We start from the raw sequence: 13,990 nt of genomic DNA, 5'->3' as shown, positions 1-13,990 counted from the left end.
GCAGAAATGTTGACACCATGGAGGCTGACAGTCTCCAGCTGTAACACTGACAGAGTGACAGGCTCTGGATCAGGGATCTCAACTACCAAGCTTCTGGCTTAGGATCCAGGGCCCAAGACCCCTCTCGCCAGTCCCAGCAAGGTCCCAGGTACCCTGCACCCCGACCCTCACCCCCTGCCCAGCTAAAGGCAAAACCTAAGAAAGGGAAGTGTGAAGTTTGGGAAAGCCCCTATTCATCCTGCAGAAATAAGGCAGGTTAAGTTAATCAACCCAACCTTGAGGAATCCCTGCCACATCCAGGGTGAGGATGGGAGCTCTGAGCACCACTGCCTGGAGCCCAGCTCTGACTGTCTGCTGATACGCAATAGTGTGTTCAGAGCTTTAGGCTTCAGGGTGTTGGGTGGTGTGGGTGTGCTGAGGGTCAGGTGGGCTCAGTCTGGCCTGGAAAATGAATGAATAGCAAGGGCCCACGTGGTGCCTTTGAGAAACTGAGACCTAGTGAAGGTCACTGGCCTGGACCCCACCCCCCTGGCCTGGGGCTGGGGTGAGGTCAGGAGTGTTTCTCTGATGGAGAGCATCTGGCCTACAGTGGGGGCCATGGGGACATCTCCATGGCTTCCAGTCCCCTTCAGCAACCCCAGACTCTGGGATCCTCCAGGAAAGGGGAAAGGCACTTTCTCTTGGGGCCTCATCACCTTCTCCTCGCCCTGCAATGGCCCTATGGGACACATCCTGGGAATGAGGCAAGAACCAGGACAAAAGGACCGGCGGATTCGAAGGCCTGGGGAACTCTACCGGCCTCAGACCTGCAGAGGAATTAGGGTGAAGAGAGGAAGAGAGGCACGTACTCTTGGGGACGGAGAGAGAAAATGAGGGGCAGGCCAGGGGCAGAGGCAGGGACAAGGCCATGGTGGGCAGGGAGGCTCAGCCCCGGCTGGCCGAGCGGGAGCCTGGGAGAGACAGTCTGGGCGGGCGGGAAGCTCCAGGAGCGGGAGGAGGGGCTGAGGCCAGAAGGCCCCCAGATCCCACCAGGCCGAGGCAGCCTGGACAGCGTGGGCGGTGAGGGCGGGGGCAGAGGCCGGGGGTGGGGGGAGGCCGAGGAGGGAGGCCTGGCCCCTGGCAGCTGGCCCGGCAGGCCCCCCACGGGGGAGGGGGCGGGCCCAGGTCAGGGGCCAGCTCCTGGGCTGGGGCCGGCTGGCCATGGGGCAGGCTCCCACTCCCCATGGCGTCTCTCCCTGTGGCTGAGTCTCTGGTCTCTTTCTTTCTCTTTGACTCCAGACCCGGCCCTCCTCTCAGCGCCTCCCCCCCGCCACCTGAAGGGGTGCAGGGCCCAGAAGCTGTGCCTGGGTTCAAGCCTTATCTCCTCCTCCGATGCTACCCCATCCCCACACACTCCAGGGCAAGCCCCCCGTGCTCTGGGGGAAGGACACTGCCCAAACATAGCCCCACTCCTCCCCCATGGAAGGGGGCAGGGTGAAGCCGAGCACCAAGGGGAGGGGGGCCAGGAGGGAGGCAGGGGGTGGGGAGCAGTCCCCCAGCTCCGCTCTCTGGCTGAGGTTGTGGAAAAGGAGGCGGCCCAACGTGAATGAATTGTGGGGGGGGGGGGGGGGTATCCGCACCTGCTATTGTGACCTCCACAGCCGGAGATGGGGGCCTGGGGGGGGACAAGATTCCAATGGATTTTGGCAGCGGCTTGGGCTCTTGAGTGCTCACGCCCCCCACCCCCCAACCTCTTGCACCGTGGGGACCCTGAGATCAGCATGTGCGTGCCCTGCTGCACATGTGTGCTGGCGTGTTGCGCGCTTCCCATGCCGGGCCTGGCTGGGCCACTGGGAGGTGTCCAAGGGAGATACCCGTCCGCATCGCACCAGCCGGGCCCACAAGTGGAGCCCCACTCGAGCCCTGTGTGCTGCCTGGTGACCTGGGCGCTGGCTCGTCCACACTCGTGTATGCGGGCCTGGACGAGAGCAGTCCTCTAGAAAGGTCCAGGCTTGCTCCCCGAAAAGTCATCTGACCCAACCTCTGCCTCTCCAATGGGGAGCAGGAAGGGGCAGAGAAGTTCATATCCTCCCCGTGGGCATATGGGCTCTGGACAGCTTCACAGCATTCTGAGATGCAAGAACTAACTCATCTCCCCCTAGCCCCAGTCCAGAGTCCCTCCTGGCTTCTAGGAGAATCAGGAGGATCCCTCCATGCAGAAGAGGGCCACACACCAGTCAGGTTAGGTCTAGGGGGAGCCAGGCGGCTCCTCATGGAGGGACAGACGCTGCAGGAGGTTATAGACAGCTGGAAGGCCTCCATGGAAGGCGGGGGATGGGCAGGTCAACGGGGCTGACCAAGACTTCCCTCAGCTGACAGGGGAGGGGGCTCGCAGCAGACTCACAGCAGATGAGGCAGGAAGGAGGCTGCAGAGCCCTCTGTGGAGACAGAAGGATGGACAGAATCGCTCTCCAGGCTTGGGGGCTGGGACAAAGACCTCTTTGCCTCAGCCTCTCCCACTACCCCCCATGCAGGGCCCCATCACCACTACGGTGCAGACACAACCTCGAATACATACACAGAGGTTGACGCTCGCAAGTTGTGTATATGTGGGTGCATGCGCATGCACACACACACACACACACAAGGGGGGGTGGGCAGTGCGTGTGAAGCGTCGATGTGTAGCAGAAAGAACTGAAGATGGTCTTTCGGACAGAGTCAGACTTGAGTGGGGGGAACAGAAACTTCGACTGTCTTCAAGTGTGCTGTTCTCCTCGACCCCCCTCCACGCACGCACATTGCACACACTACTTCTGAGGAAGCTTCTGGTCTGCTGGGCAAAAGCAAGCCATCCTTCCTCCCCCTTTCTCCCCTCCGCACAGTGGGGAAGCCAGAGCAATCTGTTCCTGATGGGTAAACACAGGCATGAGTATGCGCGCACACATGCTCACACACACACACGCTCACACACACACACGCTCACACACACACACACACCCGCGATTCAGGGGCACACAACACCCGGTGCTCACTTCTCCCCAAGACGAAATGCACACTCAGGCTCTCTCTACCATCGCAGAGCTCCCCAAAGCCCTCCATCTCCACCACACAGCTAGAGCTTCACAGACACACCCAGGCACCCCTCTCGCAGACACTGGCATCGTATTCTCCCATTACCGCCACTCATCACGGCCTCCCACGTGGACACCCACTACCACATCCTCGCACACGCTGGTGTGCATGCACACAAGAATCACAGTCACAGTCACACACACAGACTCTCACACACATGCTCAATCAAAACAGTTCTGGCCTCACATATGGATACCAGCACACACTCAGAACAGTCACCCTTGCACACAGACACTGTAGCACCTCCAGAAACTCAGAGTCCACCGCCCCCACCCCCATCACCCTCAGCCCTCACACCTCTACACCCGGCATAGGAAACACACACATACACACCCAGAACAGTCACTCCCTGCTGGGACCTTGGGTTGCCAGGCCCGTGCTTAGGGGAAGGGAGGATAAAGCTCAGGGTGGCCTAACACAGAACGGGAAAGTTTATAAAAATTGAGGAAACAGAACACTATTCCCTACTTGGCTCCTTTCTCTCCTCACCCTGCTTTCACCAGCATTCAGGAATGAGGAGAGATCCCGGCCAGAGTGGAGCAGTGAGGAAGCCCCCAGGCGAAGAGATGGTGGCATGGTGGCAGCAGGAGCCAGCAAGCCCCAGAAGCCAGCCTGCTCCCCAGGGCCCTCCCGCCTCCCCTCCTCACCACTTCTTCTCCAAGAAGAGGAGCAGCAGCAGCTCACAGCCTAGCTACCTGCTGGGTGAGCCCAGGCCTCTGGGAAACCTCTCTGAGCCTACAGCTGTCTACAGGGCACCTGAATGTCAGGCCTGGCTGCAGGAAGTGGGGGAAGGGGAAGGAGATGAGACCTTGACCTCAAGCCCCAGCCCCTGCCAAGGCCCTGTCATCACTGTCAGACCCGAAGAGAAATGGAGACAGCCCTGGCCAAGCCAGCGCTGCCCTAACAAACCACCAGGACAAGAATCCTAAAGCGTCGTCCTTGGACCCTGCATCCCAGCCACCCCACCCCCCACCCTGGCCCCCATCACAAGAGAAGACGCTGTGTCGCTGTCCAGGCAGAAAGGAATCCGGGCTGGGCTGGCCAGGCCCCAACCTGGGAACAACCGTCAGTGCTGTTGACATCCTCACCACTTGCTGCTCCAGGTGTAGCGTGAGCCCTGATGCCCCATCCTAAAGCGAGCCTGCCTGGACTCCACGGACCAGGCCTGGGAGGGAACACCGGGCGGCAGAGCCTAAGGACACCAAGCAAGGCAAAGCCCAGGAAGCCAGGTGACGGGGACTTAGGGAAAGTGACAAAAGAATTCAGGCAGCCGGGTTAAGGGAAGCCAGGTGACAAGGCTCCAAAGAACACAGGCTGTGGGGGCCAGATGAAACCAGGCCGCAGGGACCGAAGTTATTTAGCTCAGAGGTGGGGACCAACGAAGCCAAGCAAGAGGCCCACAGGATGTAGGAAAAGAAAGATATTGGGAGCTCATCCCTCTGTCTGGACGTCACCCCCACACCCGGGGCCTCTCTCTCAGTAGCCCCCTTCCCACCCCGGTGGCGGTCCCCTCCCCCAGGCCAATGGACACGGCCAGACCCCCTCCTCTTGCTGGAGGCCTGGTCCGGCTGCAGCCAGTGGGCCCCGGCCCCATCCCTGGGACCTCAGGAAGTCCCAGTCCCTCCCACCGGCTGCAGAGGCAGAGGGGGGCTGCTGGGGGGAGAGAAAAAGAAGAGGAGAGAGACAGCTTGGCAGGGGGAGCGCCGAGCCGCCGCGGGGGGCGGGGGCCGAGAAAGGAGCGGGAAGCGCCGGGGCGGGCGGGCCGGCGGGCGGCGCGGGCGGGGGTGACAAGTTCTCCGGCCCCGCGGCCGCGCGGCCACTGACCTGGGTCCCCGCGCAGGCGCCCCGTCGGTGCCTCCGGCGCTCCGTGGGTCCGCCCGTCCGCCCGCGGGCATCGGGCCCCCCGGGGCTTCGGGGCTGGGGCCCGGGCGGCCCGGGGAGCCGGCGTGTCCCCCCACCCCCGAGAGCCCCGGCGGGCGGGGGGCCGAGCCGCTGCGAGCGAGCTGGGCGGCGAGCGGCCGGGGAGGCGGGGAGGAAGGAGCGCGCGGCGGGCGAGCGAGCCGAGCGAGCGGAGGGAGCGAGTGAGGGACGGCAGGCAGTGAGGTCATCCTTTGAATCTAATTGTCTGAGTCAGGAGGAGATGTGGCACTCGAGGCAGGGGGAGGGGAGGGGGAAGGGACCCTCCCGGCTCCGGCCCACCACCACCCCCGCCCCTCCTCACCCCTGGGGGCTGCCGCGGCCTCCCCTCCCCCGCCCGGGGCCATCTTCTCAGGCCAACTGGGACCAACCCCGGCCGGTCTCACTCAGGGCTGACCTCTGCAGCGAAGGCTCTCCGTCTCACATCACCCCCAGACAGTCTAATCTCTAGGGGTGATGGGGAGCACCCCGCCCCCGCTCCAGCTTGCCTTCCTGCCCGTCTGAGGTCAGGGGAAGCCCCCATTCCACCCCAGGTCTACTTCTGCCCTCCGAGGAGAAAGGGGGAACTTCCAGCAGCCTCCTAGGGACCTTGTGCACTCTAGAAGCTGGAATCCCCAACTCTACTCCCCGAGTGACCTGCGTTGGAAATTTGGGGGAATCTGGACATTGAATCACAGCTCACCTCTCTCCCTCCTGAGGATGACAGTTCAATGCCAGCCAGTCCTCCAGTCCTGCACTTTGAGGGGCACGAGGACCCCCAGTGGACTGCATGCCCAACCCTTCAGGAGGGTCAGAAGCCAGGCCAGACACCTAAGGTACCCCAGAGGCTGCTCAGGGGAGCAGGCCACTCCAATGGTTTGGGGGGAGCAAGATGGCAGTTGGGCCCTGGGCTTGTCAGGTGTGTGCACATCCATGCATGCACACAGGAGCACATGCACACGTGTGTATACACACACACACACACACACACATACCCACGGGATGGAGGGGGAGACCAGGAGGCTGGGGATGCTCACACAGAGGGCCACACAGCTCTCCCCTCGCCCCCATGGGGGAGGGGTGATAAATATTTAAGGGGCTTTTAGCTCTGAAGGGGCCGAAGCTGGGGGAGGGAGGGGGATCCACGATGCCTGATTAATGGGGTTACGGGCTTGGATCAATCCATCCGCCCGCCGCCTCCCTCCCCCTCCTCCTCCCTCCCTCCGCCTAATGCGCTTTATCAGGAGACGCTTTTCTGACTTGGCAGCGTCGGGTGTTTTAAATAGACCCATTTAGAGCAGGGGTTGGGGGAGAAAGGAGGGGGGGAAGGGAGACAGAGATTGAGACAGGCTGGGAGACAGAGACGAATCAGAAGAGAGAGAGACAAGCCCGGAAGAGAGAGACTGGCAGCGGAGAGACAGAAGGAGATGCAGGGACACGGAAATAAGAGGCTGAGGATGACACTCCCGCAGAGGCTGAATTGGGGGGTGGGGGGGGGACGGTGATGGGAGGCCAAGGGGAAGCTTGGGGGGCTGAAGAGCTGAAACAAACCAAAAAGAGAGAGACAGACGCAGAGAGAGGAAATGAGCCACCAAGAGCAAGGAGAAACCGAGAGAGGTTCTCTGCAAGGGCTGAGTGCTAGCCTGGGAGACAGCAGATATCTTTTATTTCCAAAAACAGTTTTTCATCCACTTTGTTAAATTAAAAAGCTGTTTTTAAAGTGGTGCTGAAGGTGCTGCTGGGGGAGGGTGGACAGAACTGCCAAGTCCTCCCTCACGGCCTCCTCCTCTGCCCCCACAGAAGCCGTCTCAGCCTTTCCCCCCCGGGGGTGTTCTCCAGCTCCCCTGCTCTCTGCGCTCCTCAGGGATCCCCAGGGAGAGGGTCAGGGCATCTGAGCTACTGTTCATTGGCAGAAAGTCCTTCCTGCTGTCTGGCCTCAGTCCCTCCTGCTCCAGGGAGCCCATTCTCTTGCCTGACCGCTAGCCTTCTCTTCTCCGATCCCAGTTCCGCTCCCTAAGGTGTCCCCAGTGTGTGTGGGGTGATTAGCACAGCTCAACAGCTCACTTTCCAAACCGGCCACCAAGCTCCTCCCAGGTGTTCCCCTCATTGTTGTGCAAACCTGAACTTCTGATAGACACCCCACTCCAAGTTCTTCAGGTCCTCTGGGAACCGGGAGACAGAAGTGTAACCCTCTCCAGCCTTCTAAAGTCCCTTTTCTACTCTTCAGAACCCCAGCTCCATTTTAAGTCCCTTTTATGGCCATGATGTTGTCAGCCTGCGATACACTCGGCTCGGACCCCACCCTCAACAACACCCCACTGCTAGTTCTGAAGGGTCAGCCCCCCCACCCCCACCCCACTTCCAGGCCGGGAAAATGGCCAGTCTGTTTGGGAGCTGAGATGAAAAGCCCTGCCGGCCTTTGTGGGCCTCTGGCGGGTTTTCGACAATAGGCCCTTCCGTTCCGCTCCAGCGCCTCGATTTCTTGAGCACCCCCACCCTGGGGCTGCCAATCCAGGGGCCTTGCCTGGCCAGAATGAAAGGCGGAGAGTCAGGCCCAACCCCCAAGGCTGGCCTCAGAAGATTTTGGACTTTCTGACCCTCCATCCCATCTCCTCCAAGCCCAGCGGCTCCCCACCAATCAAGCCAGAGAGATGCTTTGGGCAGAGAAGAAGGCTGACAATGAGACAGAAACATGCTCCCATATCCGGGATTCAGCCCCAGCAGTGCAGAATTCAGTTTTCTGACCTGGCTTTGCCCTTGCCTGTGTGATGGTGGGTAAGTCTCCTCCCCTTTATAGGCCTGTCGTGGGGCCATGAAAAGCCTCAGGAGGAAGGAGGGGGTAAGAACAGGAAGGGATTGCAGACCCTCCTTCACTCACATCCCCAGACCTACGGCCCCCATGGCACCTGCCAGCTGCCCTGAAACTGACCTGCCTCCCCCGGGCCCCCAGCACATACCTCTTCACCAACGGCCGCACACCGAGCACATCAATGTCCTCCTCTTCCTCCAGACCAGGCTCTTCTGGAGACTTCTGAAACCAAGCGGGCGGGATGATGTGACAAGGCTGGATTCTAGAAGGGCAAAGGGCACAAATCAGGCCACAGAGGAGCCACAGACCTTAGTCGAACTCAGAGCTCATTTCACACTCACAGCCCCACTGTGAGAAGGGGAGACTGAGGCAGGCAGCAGGTCAGTGTCCAGAGGAGAAAAAGTTGGGAGTGGCCCAGACTCCCTGAAGCACCCTTTGCAGACTTTAGGTTCTGAACCGCAGCGACAAGGAGAGGCCAGAAGCCAGCGGCCTGACACCACACACAGATGCAAACCCACAGACCATCTGAAATCCCCACACAACTGGTTCACAGACACAAGCACCTCCATGTCACACACATCCTCCCATGCACATTCACACAGGGACACAGGGCCCCCAGCAGGCAGAAACACACACCATCATACTGTCCTCTCCTCATCACCACTATGATTTATTGAGCATCTGTTATGTGCCAGGAACTGTGTTAGGCACTTTATGTACATGATCTCATTTAATCTTCATGACTTCTCCATGAGGTAGGTTCTATTATTATTCCCATTTGACAGCTCAAAAAACAGATTTCGGGAGGTTAACTTGCCCAAGATCACATAGCCGATCAATTCCAGACAGAGATTTGAGTGCAAATCTCACTCTGGAGCCCTTCTGCTAGTGCAGCTTGCCTCTGCAGATCTCTCCCCAGCCAGCACAGTGCCTTTCCCAATAATAATGGGAACAGCTAACACTTGCTCAGGGCCCTTGATGAGCCAAATACCATGATGAAGACCTAACATACAGTTTTGCACCAGATCACCAAAACAACCTTTGAAGGTAATCCTGTTCCCATTTTGCAGATGAGAAAACTGAGGCTCAGAGAACAAAAGCACCTTACCTTGCCCAACGTCACACAACTGGTGCTGAAGGAAGCTATTCTGAAAGTCATTGTTACTTCTAGGACTCCAGTTACTTGAACAGAGCCCTCGACTTCTACAAGACCCTGGAAGATTCTCAGGGTCCAATTGCTCCATTCCCCGCCACAACAGGTCCCAGCTGTGTCTGCTAAAGGCACGATCAGGTGCCTCAACACATACGCACGAGAAAGGAGCTCCATGTCATCTAACTCTGCCCGGAGAGGCAGAGGTACCGCCAGCCAGGGAGAGATGGCCGGAAACTCAAACAAGGTGTTAGGGACAGGCTGACTGGTGGTAAGAGATACAGACACACCGACAGGCCCACAGAGACAGAGACAGGAAGACAAAGACAGACACCCGGGGCTGAGGAATGACAGAGATGGTGGGGAAAGAAGACAACAGAGGGAGAGGAGGATACAGGCTGACATGAAAAAACAGACAGATACACACTGACATACACAGACAGACAAACAGAGAGTCATCCAACCTTCAGGAAAAGAAAACTCTGAAAGCAAAACAGGACGCATGTATAAGTGAGCGTGTAGGTGAGGACACATTCGAGTGTGCCTGTGTTGGGGGCACGCAGAGTCTGTATCACGACACACATTACACCAGCTGCTTCTAGCAGTTTCATCTGATTAATAATAAATGCCCCATAATTACAGCTGCTCCCCCCAGCCCTTCTTCCTGTTTTTTTTTTTTTTTTGTCAGCTGCCGCCAGGCCAGCCCCCTATAGACCCCCAGGGCCCCCTCCATCCTCACCTGCTGCCTTATAGGGGGCTGAGAGGACATGAGTGGGGGAAGGAGGCCAGACTCCCAATCTGAAGGGGAATACCCATTTCTCTGTGGCAGATTAACGCCCCATGCCTTTAAGAAAAAAGTCATGCCGTTTAGGTCTCACTCAGAACCCTCCCCCAGTTCCCCTGGTATAACCTCTGAGCCCTAACATGGCCAAGGGGCCCAGGTCTGGGATGCAGAGAGATGAACCCTTCATCACTCACTGGCTGCAAGAAATCTCCATTCACCAAGTTACCCCAGTCTCAGAACCCCACAGGCTCAAACGCGGAAGGGACCAAGACAGCCCCCCACCTCCCACCTCATCATTCCCACCCGGCAGCGCCAGAGTCTCTGCCCACTTGTACACTCCCACGCGTTGGACACCCGGTGACTCTGCCTCCATTCCTGAGCCCCCTGCTCAAGGCCACCTCCTCCCAGGCCCCCCACCCTAGCTCTCCAAGGCAGCTCTATCAGAGTCAGCTGTGGGTTTGTGCTGATCTGTTTCTAATCGCTGGGGCCTGGTTCACGCTTGCCCACCCCCCCCCCCCCAATATTGATTCCATTATTTGGAGAGTCATTGACGTCAGGGACCTGGATGGGTGCCAAAACCGCCTTCTCTCGGGGCCTGGGCCAGGGCCCAGCCCCCATCCCGCGATTTCACGGAGGGGCCCAGAAAGGTCAGCTCATGGGCCAAGGTCACATGACATCTGTCCTCAGAGGCTGGGCTCATCTTACCTTTCGGGGACCACTGTGAGTCCCTTTCTTCTGGGGCAGAGGAGCTCCACAGAGGCCTGGGGGTCAGAAGTGAGGTGGGGATGTATAAAACGGGGTGTGGAAGAAACGCACCGGGACTCGGGCTGCAAGAAAGAGCTCTAGAAGGGACAGAGTCAGCAGCTCAGAAAAGGCTACCTGGGGAAGATATTTTCCTTGGTCACACACCGTTTTGGAACATCCTGAAGCTGGACCTGAAATGGTTACGACTGACTGCTTGATTTTTATGTCTGCTATTAGTTGTACCTCCAGGCTCTTTGAGAAGGAAATTCTTGGTGGCGCGAGATAACAGATTACCTTAAATGTTGCCTAATGTGACTAACTGGCACCACTCTTTTAGAAACTTCTGTTCCCTACAAAGGGAAGGCTCTGTCTCTTGCGCAACTCCCTGCCCATGCTGCCTGCCTCAGTTTCCCCGCACTCTCTCTGTCTCTCCTGCCTCTGTGCCTATCCCATCAAGATGCAGCCACTGCTATCCCAGCACCTCTGAGGCTCTGGCTGGACAGGGTATTTTTAGGATCTGAACTCTGTGTTCTCAAACAGACATTAATAACCAATACAGACAGTCCATGGTGCCCATAGCAGCTAAACCTCAGAAGTGAAAGTCGCTCAGTCGTGTCCGACTCTTTGCGACCCCAAGGACTATACAGTCCATGGAATTTCCCAGGCCAGAATACTGAAGTGGGTAGCCGGTCCCTTCTCCAGGGGATCTTCCCAACTCAGGGATCGAACCCAGGTCTCCTGCGTTGCAGGCGGATTCTTTACCAGCTGAGCCGCCAGGGAAGCCCAGCCTCAAAGGCTCAGACCTGGGGTCCACTGCCTTAGCTAGAGTCCAAGAAACCCAGACTTAGAGAAAGCAAGGGACATGCTCACGACCACGTGGGGGAGAAAAGGACTTTCCCATCTTCTGAAAAATCCTGAAGCTGGGGAGAGGACAGAAGTGAGCTCTGACCTCTGCCACAGACCTTTTCAAGGAAGAAGCTGCCCATCCTTTGCACTCCTTCCCTGAATACAGGGAAGTCCTTCCTTTAGTCTTGCCTGCAAATCACTTAGGGGCGATTCAAACCAAAAAACAGGGTTATGCCACAGAGGCTGTTGAATCTCAAGCCACAAGAGAGTCTCAAGCCCCGGCGAGTCCCCCCTCCCCACGGTCTGTCCCACTCAGTGTTCATTCCTCAACATTTCTTGAGCACCTAATCCCTGCTGGCCAGGGAATTAGGGACATGGCCCTGCCCACCAACACCACTCAGTCTGGCTGGAGACAAAGATTGTTTACTCAACACTGGCTTCCCACTGTGTACCTTGTCTATAGCAGGGGCAGGGTGGGTGGGGGCTGAGCCTCGCGGACCCCCACCCCTAGGTCCCAGATTTCACAGGCAGTGAGTTACTCTGCAGCCTTGCTGAGCACTGCGAAAAGGAAGCAGAGGCAGTGTACAGTGGGGCACTCTGACCTCCCTCAGGACTAAGGATGCTTCAGTCCATTCCTGAACCCCAGGACGGGCCCTTGGGCCGCCCGGGAGTCACCACCCTAGTCTATTAATAACTTTGGCCCCTTCGGACTGGTGTTCCAGCCCCAGCTTCGAGGAGCTGGTTCCCCACAGCTGTAGGGTCCAACTCTTCCCCACGTCTGCCCAGCTCCTCCTCTCACCTCCTGGGCTCTGGTGACCCCCAACCCAGCATGGCTCTATGCTTTGGGGGCCCTCTTTGCCCTCTGCAACCAGTGCCCTCAGCCCACGGGGACCACGGCCTCCCCAGCCCCTCCCCACAGGAAGCTAGGGTCTGGGGTGGGTATGGTCACCCAGGGCCACTGGAGTTTACACAGCTGAGGTATTCCCCCCACACATCCCCAATCCCTTGGTGGGTCTGGAGGAGGGGTCAGCTCTCTACTCAACCTCCTAGTTCTCTGGGACCCCCCCTCCCAACCGTGCACACATGGTCCCCCCACCAACCCATCTGCATTTCAAAGAAAATACGTTCCATCTGTTTCCGATTCATTTACACTTCAACTCACCATGGGGGGGCAGAGCAGGGCGCCTTGCCTTCAAGCCCTCCACCCCCATAGGGGGGCTGGAGAGCACGTGTCCCGCTCTGGGCCAAGGAGCAGTTACAGCCTAGCCATCTGAGCTGGAGGGCCAGTTCCATACTTCGTGGGCTCCCAAGGGGAGCTGGTGCACTGGCCTCCACAAAAAGAAGGGTGTAAAGCCCTGGGCAGTGTCTTCAAGGCAGGTGGAGTCCTAAGACTGATTGCAACCTGACCCAATTGCCACCCCATCCCACCCCCGCTGAGCTACTGCTCTTTGGGGAGGCAGAGTGGAGAACCCCAGGCAGATGCTGGAGACAGGATAAGGACTCAGGCATTCCAGGAGACACTGGGAGATAAAACAAAACGTGGCCCAACCCCGTTCCAGCCAAGGAAAAGGAGAGAGAAGAGGGTGCGTTCCACTCCAGTCTTCTCCTCCAGCCACCTCCTCACCACAGATCTGGGGCTACCATCTCCCGCACAACCAGAAATTCGCCATCTTGGAAAGGTCAAAGAAGCCAGATGTCTATCCCTCTCAAGTCAACCTTCACGCTGTTCCCATCTGAAGAATGACTGGGATGGGGGAGATGTCTTGGGAAGACATGAGTCTTATTTCCCCATACTTGAGCCTCTCTATCACAGGAGAGGTACCCAAAACTATTGAACAAAGATGTGCATGTACATGGTTCATAGGGAACCCTAAGGGTACATGTCACCCCTGAACCAAAAAGCCACTCAGCCGTCTTGAGAGTGATTGACAGCCTAGTCTCCTCTGGAAGAACAGGCAGAAAGGTTTAACTGGGTGTTTCCCACCACTCTCTACCAGCCTACAACCCAAGAAAGGGATGTGACCAAATACATATCTCTTCCACTCCCCACCTCTGGAGAACACAGATCTTGTAAGAGTCTCTGTTCCTGTTCTCAGCTGCCCTGAGACATACCATAAACCAGAGAATGCACAGGTGAGCTGAACCGTGAGTTCTAAGTTCCCCTGGGAGTGTGAACATAATCCTAATGTGGGTTTGAGTGTCCCAGAATGGAAAGCTAACTTGGTGTGATTCTAAGTGTGAACCCCAGGGTTTCCATGTGAATATGAAAGCCTCAAGGTGCAAGCGCCAGTCTGAGTGTGAGCACTTGGGGCCCTAGTGTGACTCTGAATCTAAGCCTCAGGATGGAAGCAAGTTTAATGTAACTACCAGGGATGTCAGTCTGAGTGTGAAGACCAAGACTGAAGTTTAGGTTTGAGTGTGAATGCTGGTCTCACTGTGCATGTGACTGTCAGTTCCAGGGCTGAAGTGGGAATCTAACTGTGAGCCCCAGGATTCCCAAACAAGTCAGTACAGGGAAGAGTCCTAGTGTTCATGTGAGGCCCTGGTCTTCGGGGCTTTCTGAGTGTTAGCTAAGGTTCCTTGTGTGAGTCTGAGTATAAGCACTGGGGTCCCTTTATAAGTATGGGTCCCTAAGTGATCCCAAGGATGG

General features: G+C 57.8%; 1 protein-coding gene across 4 annotated transcripts in view; it reads right to left on the bottom strand.

Annotated features, from left to right (window-relative positions):
- The window catches only part of CNTFR (ciliary neurotrophic factor receptor), a 37,849-nt gene that overhangs the window by 21,707 nt on the left and 2,152 nt on the right, over positions 1 to 13,990 (bottom strand). For 2 of the 4 annotated variants that reach the window (XM_043927861.1, XM_043927856.1), the window contains exon 2: positions 7,965 to 8,078. The gene's annotated coding sequence lies outside the window, so the exon portion shown is untranslated. Of the gene's footprint in view, positions 1 to 4,199; positions 4,223 to 4,935; positions 5,115 to 7,964; positions 8,079 to 13,990 lie in introns of those variants that run through there. The other 2 variants (XM_043927857.1, XM_043927860.1) reach the window with 2 other exon arrangements.

The sequence above is a fragment of the Cervus elaphus genome, chromosome 16, assembly GCF_910594005.1.
Source record: "Cervus elaphus chromosome 16, mCerEla1.1, whole genome shotgun sequence".
Lineage (NCBI taxonomy): Eukaryota > Metazoa > Chordata > Mammalia > Artiodactyla > Cervidae > Cervus > Cervus elaphus.
This window is presented reverse-complemented; position numbering and strand designations above follow the sequence as displayed.